Source organism: Coptis chinensis, chromosome 5 (assembly GCF_015680905.1).
Source record: "Coptis chinensis isolate HL-2020 chromosome 5, ASM1568090v1, whole genome shotgun sequence".
NCBI lineage: Eukaryota > Viridiplantae > Streptophyta > Magnoliopsida > Ranunculales > Ranunculaceae > Coptis > Coptis chinensis.
The window spans coordinates 10,598,095-10,612,758 of NC_141460.1; the positions used below are offsets into that span (position 1 = coordinate 10,598,095).

General features: G+C 37.6%; 1 long non-coding RNA gene across 1 annotated transcript; it reads left to right on the plus strand.

The window, feature by feature from the left end:
* The first annotated feature begins 1,217 nt into the window (after positions 1-1,217).
* LOC147496635 (uncharacterized) lies at positions 1,218-1,957 on the plus strand. Its single transcript, XR_015196633.1, has 2 exons — positions 1,218-1,513; positions 1,607-1,957. It is a non-coding gene; the product is annotated as an uncharacterized LOC147496635 (long non-coding RNA).
* Positions 1,958-14,664: the final 12,707 nt, after the last annotated feature.

Consider the following 14,664-nt stretch of genomic DNA (forward strand, 5'->3'; position numbering starts at 1 on the left):
GATGACATATTTAGCTATGGTATAGCTATTGGAACATCAAAGGAGAATTGAACGATAGATGATAATAAATAAACCACTTGTTTTGTCGACAAAAGAAAGATTGGCCAATCTAGAATTTGCAATTCAAGCATAATTAATTAAACTCTTTGAAAAACGTGGTGTGGACCTATAGTAAAATCCGAGGTTGGATTTAATATAGTAGCAGTATATATGGATTGTATAAACTTGATTGGGATTCCTATGGAATTGGAGAAAACTACTGACTATATGAAAAAGGAATTTGGAATTAATCATGAAACTTTGTCTTGGTTTGAAAATAGAACTAACAGAGTTCTAGTGGGATCTAGTCCATCAATACCAATATATTGAAGGGTCTTAGAACTGTTTAAAAATGGACAAAGCACATGGTTGTTCAGAACTTGGATTTGGATAAGGATCCATTTCGACCAAAGGAAGAACATGAAGAAGTTATTGGTCTCGAAAATACTCTACTTGAGTGATATTGAAGCATTTCTGTATCTAGAGCAGTACGTGCACCATATCATATATTGCATTTTCTATTAGTTTCTTATCAAGATATAATTGTGTACATACACTTAGACACTAGAATGGTGTAGAATGGTGTCAAACACATATTGAGATATTTTTATCGAATAACTGATATGAAACTATTTTATTCTTGTGATTCCACTAGTGACTATGATCTAGTTGGATATGCAGCTTTGGGTTATCTATCTGACCCTCAAAAGGTCACTCTCAAACAGGTTATATTATTAACTAATCATATTCATAGCTCTTATCAATTACCTTTTTATAACAAATGTTCCTAGCATTATATATGAGGACAACTGTAACACCTCACTTTTTCAAAACCAATTTAAATTATTTTGTAGCATTTTTTTACGAATTTTAATTCATGTGGCTTGTTTAGTGTTGAAATAAAAATTGAATTTTAGGGGCTTTGTGTAAAAAACTGTTTTCATGGGCTTTAGTTAAAAAAAACTAATTTTAGGGACTTTTCTTAAAATTCCAAATCTAATAGGGACTAGATTTTAATTTCTAAAATCCAATAGGGGGAGTTTACAAAATACAACAGAGAGAGAGAGAGAGAGAGAGAGAGGTGTTGGTTTTGGTTTTGGTTTGACCTATGGTTTGACCAAACAAAAGAAAAACAATAAGAAAAGGGAGAAGAAGAGATGAACAAGAGGTGAGAAAAGAAAATAGAAGAAGAAAGAGAGGAGAGGGGAAAAAAAAGGGGAAAAAGAAAAGATAGGGGAGAACGACGTCCAGGAGAGAAAGAAGAGAGGCAGAAAGAGAGAAGGAAAGAAAAATAAATGAGTGGGAAAAGAGAGAAGAGAAAAGAATAAGGAAGGAAGAAGAAAGAGATGGGGTCACAGACTTGTCAACGTGACGCGGGGTTTCAGTTTTCAATCTTCGGTCAGCAACGGTGGCGTGCGCTTGAGAACTTGGGATTCTTTTTTTTATATCGATTTGGTTTAACAATCTCATTTAGGTGAGTTGATTCTTAATTTTATTTATTTGTTTGTTAAAATTTGTTTGGAGTGATAGTTTGTTCAAAACCTAGAAATTCTTTTACACCCACCAGCTTTAGGAGAAGAACCAGATTAAAGCCAAGCAATTAAGTTCATTCCAGTGACAACCTTGCTGATCCCTTCACTAATTCTCTACCGAAGCATACATTTCAGAAGCTTGTATATGGGATTGGCACCGCAAAGTTCAACACCAAGCCATGTAAATACTTGTCTTTATCAGGGGGAGTAATAGAATAGGGGGAGCATCTTGAAGAATGTGTCCCATGACATATGTGTTGTACTCTTTTTCCTTATCTAGTTAGGTTTTATTCCACTGGGTTTTCCTAGTAAATGTTTTAATGGGGCAGTATTATGTAAGTCCCAATACTAGTTCAATGATTCCGAAAAATGTTGTACTTTTTTTTCCTTTGTTTTGGTTTTTCCCACTAGATTTTCTTTAGCAAGGTTTTAACGAGGCAACTGTCATTGAATAGTGATAGAGCATCCAAAAGAATACTATAGAAGATAGCGGCACATTGTACTCTTTTTCCTTTGATCGATTTGGTTTTTCCCATGGGGTTTTCCAATCAAAGTTTTAATGAGGCAACAAAAGGTGCACCCACCATAGTTCCTGAATAACAATGAATTTTTCCTTAACTTGACTGTTCTTCCACTTGTCTCGTTGACGAGGTATTAGACACAACAACTACAACAAATGGTGGATATCCAAAGTGGAGTGTTATGAAAGGTGTGGGTCTCATGTTGATGCCCACCAATTAGTCCATATGAGTCACATCCTCATATGTTTCCATTCTTTTAACTTTTGTATCTTGAAGAGGAGGTTAGCTAGTTATATATAAAGAGAACCACCTCTCATTCACAACTTACTCCTATCAATAAGATCTCTATCTCTCAAGCTAGTTAATTGTAACAAACCTTTAAATTTTCCACATGTTGAGATATATTGGTGGACTTTGTCAACAAATCACAAGGTCAACAAAGGAAAAGTTGGTGTTGACAAAACTTTCGACAGATTTAATGTCGATGCACAAATTTTTCAAGTCTATATTTTGTAAATCATCTCAATTTTGTTGAAAACACTCAAACTTGAATTCATATCATAATTTCTATAAAGCACACTGCCACAATATTGACCAAAATTAGCACGACACAAGAGGGATGTTAACGTTTGGTATTTAAGCCTTTGTCCAAGACTCCAATTCAAGCCTCCAAGGCTCCAAGCTAACATGTTAATTTACATTTTGATCCATTTCTATAATTAGTTGGCCAGGCTGCTACTGAGTTGACCTTTTTTAAACTTTGATATTAGGTCTAGCTAGCAGTAGTACCTTTCGCATGACTTGTATACTATTGGATATTTGGATTGTGTGGTAACTTTGTAAGTCCATCTCTTTAAAATGAAATGCTTATAATGATGTATGAAGGGATGTCCACAGGGGCGGACCTAGGAGAGCGCTACACCAGGCTTTAGTCTGGGTTCTTTTTGAGTATAAAAAAATGTAGTATGGGTATAAGCTCTAAAGCTAAAACTAAGAATATTGATCTAAAAGTCTCTACAACATATCTATTGACTTGAAGTCCAGGGAGAGTTGATGTGATGGGTCCGTCCAGGATGTATGATGTCCATACATCCAGTTTCATTTCTTATTGCATATCTTTACCAAAAAATATTTCTAATTGCATATTCCTAACTACTAAGGACATGGCTAGCAAAAGGTTTATGGGATCATGAGCCTATTAGTAGAATTAGCCATGTGGCATTAACTGTGGGCTCCTATAATAAAAGAAAATAATAGAAGAGTTGAAGGACTTTGTTTTATGTCATTCAAACTCTTCTTTTATGACATTATTGAAAAAATAAAATAAAAAATAAAAAATAAAAATAAAAGAGGACATTCTTTTATGTTGATGGCTCTAATGAGCGTAAATGATAATCAACACCATGGTATACTGAATGATCCATCACAAGAATATGACATACGATCCCTTGAATTTCTCAAAAGACAAAGATGCCAGTTTTAATTAGGGAACCCACTTATAGGGAGCCTTAATTTTCATGTTATGTAAGCGTACATTCCTGATTTGGGAATAATTTATAACTTAGGAGACTGCATGTGCAAGTGCGCGAATTTGTACCATCTATGATTGGTTTGGATTAAATGTTTTTACTCACCTAGAGGTGGCAATTTTACCCGAAACCCGGCCCTTTAAAAATGGCCCAAGCCCAAAAAAACCCGGCCCGACATGAACACTTGGCCCGGCTCGGCCCAAATTTATATATTAAGGTCTTGAGTTTGTATACCAAACCCAAAGCCCGGCCCGATAATAAGCCCTATTTATTTTAATAACTAAATGTGTTCTATGATTATATTCAACTCATTTTTTTAGTTATTGTTGACAATTAGAGGTGTAATTTCATTCACACCTTTGTAGTAGCTAATTATCTTGTAACACTAGCTACAAGCTAAACATAATTTGTTTTTCATTTTTACTACAGTTTGTTTTATAACATGAACAAGATAGAAAACCAACTATTAGTGAAATAAAGGAAATAAAGTTAGAAAACATATATTTTGGGATTAAAAATTATAGATATATGCTAGAAAATAATAAATTTTAGTGTAAAAAGACAAATCAATAACAAATGTACATTTTTTTCGTCAACCATTTCCTTTAAGAGAGTGTATGGGAAAACCCCAACCTGAAGCTTGGGTTTAGCATTTTAAGTAAAAGCCCGGCCTGATATTAGAATAGGGCTGAGCTAGCTCGACCCGAATATATACTTGGTCCGAAAGGATTCGGGCCTAGCTGGGCCGACCCGACCCAATTGCCATCTCTATACTCCTATTTATGGTCTTAAACAGGCTAAGAGCTTGGTTTCAACAACTAAGTACATTTCTCCTTCAGTATAGGCTTCTTCAGAGCCGTGCAAATCCGTCTATGTTTGTTTTTCGCCACTCATCAGAGATAATGGTTTTGTTATTGTATGTTAATGACATCATTTTGATTAGGAATGTTCCATCTCTATTCTTGGAGCAGAATTTGAGATTAAGGACCTTGGCTCTCTCTCATACTTCTTAGGTATTGAGATCATCTCCACTTCTACTGGCCGGTCTCCATCTATCACAGACCAGGTACATCGTTGATCTACTTAGTCATTTCTCTATGACGAAATGTAAAACTTGTAGCACCCCTGTGTGTGCCAAGTCTCAGCTATCTGCCTCGAGTGGTGATCATCGACCGACTATTGTCAGCTTGTTGGTTCTCTTCAGTATTTGGCATTCACTCACCCTGACAATGCCTATGTAGTTCATCATGTGGCCCACTCTTCACTTACTTCTGGCCAAGCGTATTCTCCGGTATCTTAAGGGTTCTTTGCAGTGTGGCTTACTAATTCGTTCTTCTCTTACACCACTCACCATTCAGGCTTAAAGAAAGATTTTGCCCCTTCCAGTGGTGCAGAAAGGCAACAGTAGTGTCTTCCTTATAGAATACAATGGTTTAGCAGGCTGACTTGCACTCGAACAAGTTGCTCTCTAGAAAGGCTGTATAACTCTCTCTGTCAGCTAATAGTAAGAAGAGGCTAGGGTTGTTTTGCGAGTTCTATTTCTCTAGATGTGGAAATACTCTATATGGACCCATAGTCCTGATTATATAGAGGTAAGGTGGTCACAGCTAGTCAGTTTCCAAAGCAAAACAAGTTTAGGCAATTGGCTAAGCCACTACCCACTAGCTAGACACACACAGTAATGCCAAGCCTAAGCCCAAGCCAGCTCGATTTGGTGCGGGCGCGCGCACGGGTGGGTTTGTGTGAGTCCTCCCTCCTAACACAAAAGCCTTTGTACCCTAAGGGCACGCCCTTATGGTAGAGGAAGTCCTCATATACTTACATATATAGCTAGTGGTGGATAACCAATGTGGGACTATCTTATATGCACAAAAGTGGAGAGAACACTCTATGTTCTTCTCCTCCACGTTGCACACACACACTTAATACTTTTAAATACAAGAGATTCAAACAATCCCCCACTATTTCAAAATACTAATAGTCCCCCACTATTTTGGAATAGGATATTACAAAAGAAATTGATTAATGAAATGCAAAAGAGAAACAAAAACGCAATGCCTAAGATACTGGTGCTTTATGGGCTTAAACCAGTCATAGGGTAACATGTCTTATATCACGTGAAAGTGGTGGGTTAAAAAATCTTTGAACCAACATTCCCTTGTAGTAAAATAGATGACATGCACCCACACTGCTTTTTCATTATATGCCAGTTCTATGGTGTTGCGCTTTTTGGCCCTGCGCTACCTGTGTTTCATGGATGCTCTAGGATATAAGCCTAAATATCCATAAGAACCGACCCAGTTCTACATTCATATAGGTGGATATCCATCAAGTGTACATTGCAGTTAAAATACATTATCTCATAATAAAATGGACTATGGATTCCAATAAGAGTAAAATAACTCATCCTTACTCATTACAATTCAAGTTATACAAAGTATACAAAACATACTATCTCGTCATAGGGTGGGACGTCTCAAAAAAAGACGATAGTATATCAGAGCGACTAGGTGACTTTTTTTCCCTTTGAACCAACTTCATGGGATCTCCAATCACATAGATAGGGTTGCCGTCAGTGTCGCCCTATATCTTAGGCAAAAGTCTCATCCCCTTCAACGTTTCAACCACTTGCCTCCTGCTAAACGGTTTTGTTAGAGGATCGGCCAAATTTAACTCTGACCTCACATAATCTAGAGCCACAACTCCAGATTCTAGCAGTTGCTTTATAGACTTGAGTCTCAGACGTATATGTCTATCTTTCCCATTGTACAATTTGCTTTTTGCTTTTGCTATTGCGGCCTGACAGTCACAATGCATAGGTACAACTGGAGGTGGTTTTGTACCAATAGGAAGATCTGCCAAGAGGTTTCGAAGCCACTCAGCCTCACCACTTGCTTTATCTAAAGCAATAAGCTCGGACTCCATGGTTGAAGGAGGTATCAAGGTCTGCTTAGAAGATTTCTAAGCGACTGCACCTCCACCAAGGGTGAATATATAACCACTAGTGGGCTTAATATCATGAGAATCATATATCCAGTTTGCATTGATCACAATAACCCTATATCACAGGTGGAGTTTGCCTAAAATGTATGTCATAATCCATTGTGCCTCTCAAGTACTAGGCTAGTCTCTCTAAAGCACTCCAATGTTCCTTGCTAGGATAATGCATGAGTGTATCTGCTTAACCTACTAACTGCATAAGCAATGTCAGGTCTAGTGCAATTCATCAAGTATATAAGACTACCAATAATTTGGACATATTTAAACTAAGAGACACTATGTTGATTATTTTTCTTAAGTTCACTATTTGCCTCATAAGACGTCGACACAGGCTTACTATCATAATAGTTAAACTTTTTCAAAAACTTCTCAACATAATGCTCTTGTGAAAGCGTATAGCCATCACTATTTCTGGTGATTTTGATTCCAAGAATCACATCAGCTTCTCCCAAATCCTTCATTTCAAATTGGGAGGATAATAACATCTTGGTGTTTCTCACAACATCAAGGCTAAGACTCATGATTAACATGTCATCCGCATATAGACAGATAATCACATATGTATTCACATCAAAAGATTTAAAGTAAATACATTTATCACCATCATTAATTTGATATCCATTGGACATCATGACACTGTCAATTTTTTCATGTCATTATTTTGGCGCTTGTTTCAACCCATATAAAGACTTAACTAATTTGCATACCTTATGCTCATTCCCTGGTACTATAGTACCCTCAGGCTGCATCATATATATTTCTTCATCAAGATCACCGTACCATTCAAAAATGCAATTTTTACATCCATTTGATGAATAAATAAATTATGAATAGCAGCTAGAGCCATTAGAACTCTTATAGAAGAAATCCTAGTTACAGGAGCATAAGTATCAAAATAGTCAATGTTTTTTTTTCTCCTTGACTACTAGTCTAGCCTTGTATTTATCAATGTAACCATCTAGTTTCAGTTTCCTTTTGAAGATTCACTTGTAACGTATAGGTTTCGCCCCAGGAGGTAGATAAACTATCTCCCATGTGTGATTAGATATAATTGAATCTAGTTATGAGTTTATAGCATCTTTACAAAAGGTGCATCTTTAGAACTGATTACCTCATTATACGTACGTCATAGGATCATCATCAATGAGAAACGTGTAAAAGTCATCACCAAAATTGGTGGATTTTCTATCTCTTTTACTCTTCCGAATTTCTTGTTCAAAAATTTCAGGATTTGTTGATTGTTGTTCACTAAGAGCAACCAACCTCTCAATGCCAATTTTCAAAGGAAACATATTCTCAAAGAAATCAACATTTTTACTCTCTATAATAGTGTTAGCATCGACAAAGTTATTATCAGATTTTACTACTAAAAATCTATATGCAACACTATTATGAGCATAACCAATAAACATACAATCAATAGTTCTAGGTCCCAATTTTCTCTTTTTTAGGTTTATTCACTAGAACCTTTGCAAGACACCCCCACATTTTGAAATATTTCAGGTTAGGTACATGACATTTCCATAATTCATATGGTGTCTTATTCCCTATTTTCTTGTTAGGTATCTTTTTATGTATATGGCAAGCAAATAGGATTGCTTCCCCCCACAAGTTTAGGGAAGCTCCAGAACTTACAAGCATAGCATTCATCATCTCTTTTAGTGTTCTATTTTTTCATTCTGCTACTCCATTAGATTCAGGAGAGTATGGTGGAGTAGTCTCATGAATAATGTCATTCTTGTCACAAAAGTCCTGGAAGGAGTTAGACTCATATTCTCCACCCCTATCAGACCGAAGTATTTTAATCTTACAGTTAAGTTGGTTTTCAACTTCAACTTTGTATTTGAGAAACATCTCACCTGCCTCATGTTTATTTCTATGTAAATATATCATGGTGTACCTAAAGAAGTCATCTATGAATGTAATATAATAAAACTTCCCTACTTTAGACATGGTACTTCTAAATTCACTCAAATCCGTATGAATAAGGGTCAATAATTCAGTTTTATCTCTAGAAATAGTTTTGCAAGGTTTCTTTGTGGCTTTAGTCTCAACACATATTTCACATTTATCATTAGAAAAATCAGAAATATCATACAATAAACCACATGTTTTCATCCTTTTCATATACTGAACATTCGCATGTCCTAATCTATCATGCCATATATTAAAAGAGTCAAGCAAGTAAGCAGAAGCAGATTCATTCTCATTAATAATAATGTTGTTAAGTATATTTAACATGAAAAGACCACTGTTATTACAATAACCTTTCCCAACAAAACTTTCATTCTTACTCAGAACGAACTTGTCACTTTCAAAAGTTACCTTGATGCCAACTTTTCCTAGTAATGACACAGAAATTAGATTCTGACGAATCTCAGGAACATAGAAAACATTACTAAGTGAAAGGGTTTTCCCTGAAGTTAACTTCAGAAGAATCTTGCATGTTCCCTCAACAAGAATAGACCTTGAGTCACCCATATAGACCTTTTCATCTTTCACTAGTATATATATAGTCTGAGAAGGCTTCAACATCACCACAGATGTGGCGGGTGGCACCAGAATCTAGTACCCAATTCTTCTTCCTAGTGACCATGAAAACCTGTGACACTACAGCAGCTATGATGTCCTCTCCTCCAACTAAATTAGCATTGGGAGGATCATTAGTGTCCTTCTTGTGCCTTCATTGAAAAGCCCTATGTCCTGGTTTACCACAAACATAACAATTTCCATTGACAGTACCACTCCTTTTAAAAGAAGTGTCTTTGACCTTGAAATTCTTATTTTTGTTGTACTTTTGCTTTTCAGAGTTTTTGTTGGATTTGCTGGGATTACCTTCAACGATATTGGCTTTGGAATTGAATTCCTTAGACAACACCTTATCCCGAGTCTTGTTCTTTTCCTCTATGTGAATGTGAATGTGAATGATTACATCCTCAAGAGTCATCTGTTTGCGTTTATGTTTCATACTGTTCTTATAGTGTTTCCAAGACTCGGAGAGTTTCAATTCTCAATTAAACATCCAGTAATAAAGGTCTCGGGTAAATCAATTAATACCCTTAGTTTTCAAATCATTAACTAGCACATGAAAATCATGGATTTGAGACGTTACATCTCTATCCTCTCTCATCTAGAACTTTAGAAAGTTCCCTACAACATATTTTTGAGTACTAACATCCTCTATTATGTATTTTTTTTGTTCAAACTCTCCCATATATCATGTGCATTCTTCTTTGAACAATAAATATCAAAAAATTCATTAGATTAGGTACTTAAAATAGCATGACGACATAACTTATTCCTATTGAGCCAAGCAGCTTGATTTCTTTCAAAATCAATAGAACCCTCCATGGGTGCTGTATCAGTGAGATACTTTGCATAGTTGAGTACATCTAGGGCTGAAAACACCCTTTCTCTCCATCGCTTGTAGTGTGAACCGCTGAAGGATTCAATCTTTGACACATTGGGTAAGTTGCGAGCATTCAGTAGAGGTGCAACATACCTCATATTCGAAGTAACCTCCATGACTCCTAAATTGGTTTCTTTGTTCGGCGTGTCTTGTGGTGTAGACATCTCGATTCTTTCCTTAAGATTGTTGGATGCGAATAAAGAAAACAATAAAGAGATAAGGACAACAGTGATAGGGAACAACCAAGGCGCGGATTAGGCTGTCCTTAAGGAAAGATTTCACCCCTTCAATTGGTGCAGAAAGGCAATAGTGGTGTCTTCCTCATAGGATACAATGGTTTAGCAGGCTGACTTGCACTCGAACAGGCTGCTCTCTAGAACGGCGGTATAACTCTCTCTGGCGGCTAAGGTCACAGCTAGTCGGTTTCCAAAACAGATAGCCGAAAACAAGTTTAGGCAATTGGCCAAGCCACTACCCACACACAGCCCAAGCCCGACCCGGCGCGTGCGCACGTGTGGCTTTGTGTGAGTCCTCCCTCTTAACACAAAAGCCTTTGTACCCTATGGGCACGCCCTTATGGTAGAGGAAGTCCTCATATACTTACATATATTGCTAGTGGTGGATAACCAATGTGGGACTATCTTCTATGCACAAAAATGGAGAGAACACTTTATGTTCTTCTCCTCCACTTTGCACACACACACACTTAGCACTTTGAAATACAAGAGATTCCAACACCATCCACATTCGCCTTTAAGCACTTCTCTCCAACTACAACACACAGGTAATTTTCTACATGTATATCTTATTTTTCATGAACACCCCTTAGGGATCCATTATTTCCAGTTCCTAGCTTACAATCTCTATATTTCTCTTCATATATTCATGATCTATCTAGAATTAAAGATCTAACTAGAAAAAAAATTCATAGGTCTCCTCCTTGATGTGCTTCCTAAGACTCTCGATCACACGTGGTAGAGCTTTTTAAAGATTTATCCAACTTGCTCCTTTCTTTTTTTTCTTTTTTTTTTCATCTTGTCCTACCAAAGTTAAATATATTGATAATAGAAAATTGATATACTGACCGTTTTTCTTGCACATAACCATTTTTTTTTTTCAGTGTGTGTGTGAGAGAGCAGAGGGGGATTGCAGACCTAGTTTTGTGTTGTTAGTGGATGGGTTGGAGAAGATGTTAGTAGATTAGATGAAGATGAAGAAAGATGGAGGATGGAGGATGGAAAACTAGGGTTAGAGTTCATTCCTTACTCTACCCAAAATTCATATATATATATAGCAAAGTTTGATACAATAGAAACACAAAAAAAACACATTCTATATCTATCGTACTGACAAGAGGGAGCGCACACCCTCAATAAGCCCATACACAAAGGGTACGCACCTTATGCTTTAACACCACCCTTCAAGCTGGAGCATACATATCACTCATGCCCAGCTTGCTGTAAAGACGAGCAGATACTGGACGAAATAGTGGTTTGGTGAAGATATCCGCCAACTGATTACTTGATGTTACATGAAGAGTAGATATCTCCTTTGCTTCAACTTTATGCTTGACATAATGACAATCCACCTCGATGTGCTTAGTCCTCTCATGAAATACCGGGTTGGAGCCAATATGAATGGCTGCCTGATTATCACAATATAGTGGCATAGGCATCTATACTGAGAAACCCAACTCATGTAATAGATTGCGTATCCACATTAACTCACCAGTACCTTGAGTCATAGCCCTATACTCAGCCTATGTACTTGACTTGGCAACAATTGTTTGCTTTTTTGCTCTTCCAAGTAACCAAATTACCTCCCAAAAAGGTACAATACCCAGTAGTAGATCTTCTGTCATAAACTGACCCTGCATAAGCAGCATCTGTATATCCAACAACATCAAGATTGCCATTTAAACGATAGACAAGTCCACGTCCCGGAGAACTTTTCAAGTATCACACAATGTGAATAACGGCCTGAAAATAAGGAACTCTGGGCACATGCATAAACTGAGATACTACACTGACAACAAAAGAAATATATGGACGAGTGATAGTGGCATAAATTAGATTTTCCCACTAATCGACGATATCCCTCAATATCTGCATACAACTCTCCCATATCTGACTGGAGTTTGTTGTTCGGATCCATAAGAGTTGCCACTGGGCGTGCTCCTAAATTGCCAGTCTCACTGAGCAAGTCTAGTACATACTTTCGCTATAAAAGATGAATTTCACCAGGAAACCTTGTGACTTCAATGCCTAAGAAGAAGTACTTCAACTCTCCAAGGTCTTTGGTTTGAAAATTCTTCGAGAGATTAACTTTGAGACGAGCAATGCCTTCTTTGTCAGAACCAGTGACAACTATATCATCGACATACACAACCAAGATAATGATGCCTTGCTCAATCTTCCTATAAAATACAGAGTGATCATACTCACATCGAGTCATGCCATTAGCCATTACCACCTAACTAAATTTTGCAAACCAAGCTCTAGGAGACTGCTTGAGCCCATATAAAGACTTCTGAAGGCGACATACTTGCCCCCCTTGAACAAGAAAACCAGGAGGCTGCACCATATAGATTTCTTCATGTAGGTCACCGTGTAAAAAGGTGTTCTTCACATCTAACTGATACAGAGTCCAGTTGTGATTGACTACAAGAGAGATCACAATACGCACAGAGTCTAACTTCGCCACAGGAGAAAAAGTCTCAGAGTAGTCAATACCATATATCTGAGTGAAGCCTTTAGCAACCAACCGAGCTTTTAAACGAGAGACAGACCCATCTGGATTGTGCTTGACTGTGAAAACCCACTTACAAGCAGCCACTTTCTTCCCATGGGGGAGAAGAGTAAGCACCCAAGTCTGATTGGAATATAATGCACTCAACTCCTCTTCCATAGCTTGCTTCGAGCCAGGATGAGATAAAGAGTCCCTGTAATTAGTAGGAATAAAGACAGAGAGCAACGAGATAGCAAATGCCTTGACAGGCGGTGGTAAATGATCATGAGAGATAAAATGAGAAATAGAGTACTGAGCATACCGATAAGGAATACATGTACTACTAGAAGGACGTTCAACTTTCCGGAGAGCAATAGGAATATCAAGCTCAGAAAGAGGAGCAGGCGGATAAGCAGACAAAGGCGCATGAGGTGGAGGCTGTGGAGAGCATGGAGGCGATAGTAAATGATCCTGGTGGGCGGCATCAAGGGGGCGCACGCCCTCAATTTGTGCTTCAGGAAGGGGCGCGTGCCCTCCAGGCATGAGTTTGATACCTGTGTCCTCTTCCAGTACTGGAGGAGAAGAATTCAAAGCTTCCTCGAAAGGTTCTTTAGACACCTGTCCCTGGAGAGAATAATACGGTACATGCTCAAAGAAGGTTACATCAGCACAACAAAAAACTTGCGAATGTGGGGATTGTAACACTTATAACCCTTTTGTGTACGAGAATACCCAAGAAAGACACACTTAGTAGCACGAGGGTCTAACTTGTCACAACCAGGTTGAAGATTATGAACAAAACAAACACACCCAAACACCCTAGGAGTAAGAGAAAAAGATGGTTGACTAGGAAAGAGGACAGACATAGGAGTTTTTCCATCTAAAACTGAAGAAGGCATGCGATTAATCAAATATGTGGCAGTAAGGACTACCTCAACCCAATAAAACTTTGGAAGGTTGTTTTGAAACATTAAAGTACGGGCAACTTCAATAAGAGGACGATTCTTTCTCTCAGCAACTCCATTTTGTTGTGGGGTGTCAACACAAGAGGTTTGATGAGTAATACCGTTATCAGCAAAGAAACGTTTAAACATAGCATAATCATAATCCCTAGCATTATCACTCCTAAAGACTTTTAACTTTGCAGAGTACTGATTAGTGATTTCAGCATAAAATTTCTGGAAAATAGAAAAGACTTGAGAACGATTCTCCATTATATAAACCCAACAAACACGAGAAAAATCATCAATAAAAGTAATAAAATACTTGGCTCCCAAGAGGCCAGTGGTTCTACATGGACCCCAAACATCGAAATGAACTAATTTAAAAGGATCACTAGAACAATTATTTAAACTAGTTTTGTAAGTAGCACGACAATGTTTAGCTAACTCACAAACTTCACATTGAAATGACTGGACACTGGAAGGAATACTAGAAACTAAACAATGTAGACTCTTTAGAGGAAGATGACCAAGCCGCCTATGCCATAGAGAAGGAGAGATATAGACTATAAGAGCTTGTTTCTGTTGATGCTGCCCAAAAGCACCTTGAAAGAAGTAGATGCCGCCTCGCTCATACCCCCCACCAACTAGTTCCTTTGTCTACAGATCCTGAAAAACAACACGAGTGGAGGAAAACATGACAGAACAATTAAGTGATTGTGTGAGACTATGAATGGATAAGAGGTTAAATGGAAAATTTTGAACAAGCAAGACAGAGACAAGAGACACGTGGCGAGTTAGCTAAATGGTGCCTCGACCAAGGATATTAGCCTTAGCACCATTTGCTAATGTAACATATGAGACTTTACTAGAATAATCAAGAGTAGAAAACAACTGGGGATTACTTGTCATATGATCAGAAGCTCCTGAGTCAATGACCCAAGAGTCGGTTCCACTAGTATGAAA